Here is a 3,432-nt window from a genome sequence, read left to right as displayed (position 1 = left end):
AATGGAATACTATGCAGTACTGAGAAACAATGATTTGATAAAATACTGTATAATGTACGAAAGCTTGTTGATTGCCGTTGAGTTGAACACAACTCATACAGACCCTATAAACAAAAGGCCTGCAGCTCCTCTATAACTATGGTCATTTATTAAAGTTCATAGAGTTTCCAGAGGCATGTTGTTTAGGAAGCAGATGCCACTCCTGCTTAGAGAGCTTTATAATGAATGAAATTTATCAGTCACATAAGGACAAATACTACACAACACCAACATTTTGAAATAGGAGTAAAACTTCAAGATAAGTATAAATGTTCAACAGGGGTATGGGAAGAAAAAAACAGGGACAGAAAAACAGGACTAGGAGGAATTAACCAGTGTAACAAAAGTTAGTGGGTAGAGGATGGGGTGATGGGATAGGAAAGATTTTTGAGGACTTGAAATGATGTGGTGAAAATAGATGTAGTTCAATATTAATTAATCATATAAAATATAACCTATATTAAATATTGTATAAAACACAATATTAATTAAACACAGTACGTATGAATAATTATATGAAAATTAGTTAAATAGAGAAGGAACAAAAAAAGATAAAAAGGATGCATGATATGAAAATGCATATGGTATGATTGTGACTATCACGGCTTGACTAAGGGATATTTGCAGTTGCTGTTATGTGCCATCAAGTCACTTGTGACTCATAGCAACCATATGTGCAAAAGCCCTAAACCCTTCTCTATCCTGTGCCAACCTCACGGTCTCCAACACACTTCCTCCCACCACCACAATCACAGAATCAGTCTATCTCATCGAGAATCCTCCTCTTCTGAGCCATCCCTCCACTCTCTCAAACTTGACGTCCCTCTCCAAGGACCAGTCACTCCTTGCAACATGGCCAGACGAAGTTCAGAATCCTTGACTCCAAGGCGCAGCCCATCTTCACCTTCCCCAGGACAAACCTGTTTGTTCTCCTAGCAGTCCATGGTATTATTCAACACTCTCTCCAGCACCACAGCTCAAAGGCTTCAATTCTCCTTCTATCATCCCTAGCCACTGTCCAACTTACATCTTTACTCTTTAACACTTTAAAGAGGTCATTGTACAATACATTTGCCTATTGCAATGTCTTTTGATTTCTTCATTGCAGTTTTTGTGGGTTAATTGTGCATCTATGTGAAAAGAAATCTGGACAACAACAAGCTTTTATATCTTTATTATAATGTTGCTTATTTGCTTCAATTGTGAACATTTCCTCAGTACTTGTTCAATCTGTATTCTGAGTAAATAATTTGAGAAACTTGATTTTTGGAAAACAATGTAGAATCAGGATTGGAAGAACAATTTATGTTTTGCAGATAACATAACCTTGCTTGCAATGACTGCAAGAAAGGAAGATGGCTGACTACAACCTTTAGTATGAATTAAATATCCATATCAAGAAAGCAAAAACTCTCACTACTGAACCAATGATAAACACGACAGATGAATAAAAGATACAGTGTCAATGATTTAATTTTACTTGAATTAACAAGATAAATTGTGTCAGCAGTCTAGAAATTAGAATATGTGTTGCATTGGAAAAATCTGTTTTCTTTATGCTGATATTTGGCCAATGGCCTTGACTGGACTGGTGACATTGAGCTTTTCTAACATCATTTCCCTCAGATGAAGTGACTTTGCTTTTTTTTAAAATTTTTTTTAAGGTTTCTATAATTATATTTTATTAATTTTCATAAACATTTACAGAGATTTTGGGTTTCCATTCATTCATTGTTGCACTATTCTCTCTACCCTCCTCCCAGTTTGTTCTTGTCCAAATGCCACAGTGCTTGTCAAAGCCAGTTCTGATTAATCTTCTTTGTCAGTGTGTCCTTTGCCATTCCCTATCACTCCTCCCTGAGAAAGACTTCACCCTGAGTCATAAGGAAAAGGGGATGGCGTATTCTCTTAGCTACTTCCTGCTGAAAAGGGACAGATGAAGTAACTTTGATTCCTGTGTCTTCCATTAATCAAGGTTTACCTATATAGTTGTAGTTTGTATTTTAGAAAATAAAAAGTACTTGTAATAAGTGATATTTGGTCACACAAAGCTCCATCATGTGATCTTGACATTCTTTCTATCAAGAAGATCATATTCTTTAGTTTTGTTTCTGAAGAGGAAAAGAGAAGGGTAGATATAAATTATTATTGTTGTTTGTTGATTGCTATCTAGTTGAGCACTACTCATAGTGACTCTATGAACAAAAGACTTGAATCCTGTAACTGTATAATGTTTCCGTTGTCTCTATAAATTTGAAAACACAATCATCAGATGCAATTGAAGCTAGATAATTAAAAAGAGAGGTGACACAATATTCTTTCTCTTGTTCTTTTATTATAACAGAATTTTAAGGCTGCCTGATAGACAATCAAAATTAAGACCACTTTTATCTAGTTCTTTACAATTAAATTTGATAAAGTTTTAATCAGAAAAATATTATTTTTTTCCTAATATGTTGCTGTAGTTAAATGTCATTAGTTGAGTACGACTCATCGTCACGCTATGAACAATAGATTTGAGCTCTCTCCTGTCCTGTGCCATCCTCACAATGTCTGACACATATAATCCCATTGTTGAAGGCACTGTGGTAGTGCACCTAGTTGAGGGTTTTCTTCTTCTTTGCCATCCCTCCATCTTTCCAGATGTGACGTCCCTCTCCAAAGAATAGTCTATCCTAGCCACATGGCCAAAGTATGTGAGATGAAGCTTCAACAACACTGCCTCCAATTTGCACTCTGGCTGCACCTTCTCCAAGACATATCTATTTGTTCTTTTGGTGATCATGGGATATTCAGTGCTGTTCTCCAATACCACAGTTCAAAGGCATTAATTCTTTGGTTTTGGTATTATGGCAATGATTGCTTCATAGAATGACTATAGGAAATCTTTTTCCCTATTTTTTGAACTAATTTAAATAAAATTGATGATAGTTCATCTCTGCATTTGGTTATAATTCAGCCATGTAGCCATCTGGGCTAGAACTTTTTTTTTTGGGGGAATCATTTTATAAACTGAGTATGCTGTTGTTCTTGATTTCATAATCTTCCATTATTATTAATTTAATTTCAGCTGGTTGTGTTGTGATAACACTTCTTCATGTCTTATTCAGTCGTTTCTTTTCTTTTGCTAAGTTTGACGCTTTCAAATAACCAGCTCCTGGTCTTGTTGATGGTTCCAATTGTTTTTCTGCTCACTATGTCATTCATTTTACCTCTTATTATTATAATTTCCTTTTATCTACAGTCTGTAGGGTTAGATTGCTGTTCTTTTCTTTTTCTTTTTTTTTTTCAGTCTTCAAATATTTTTTATTGGAAGGCCATGCATTGCCTTCATTTACTGTATTTCAAATCACTGTACATTTAACGTTGTTTTTTTTTTTTTTGTGAAAACAC

The sequence above is a fragment of the Elephantulus edwardii genome, unplaced genomic scaffold (genome assembly GCF_000299155.1).
Source record: "Elephantulus edwardii isolate Elephantulus edwardi_28Jun2011 unplaced genomic scaffold, EleEdw1.0 scaffold00013, whole genome shotgun sequence".
Lineage (NCBI taxonomy): Eukaryota > Metazoa > Chordata > Mammalia > Macroscelidea > Macroscelididae > Elephantulus > Elephantulus edwardii.
The sequence above is the reverse complement of the archived record's forward strand: the minus strand, read 5'-3'. Positions refer to the sequence as shown.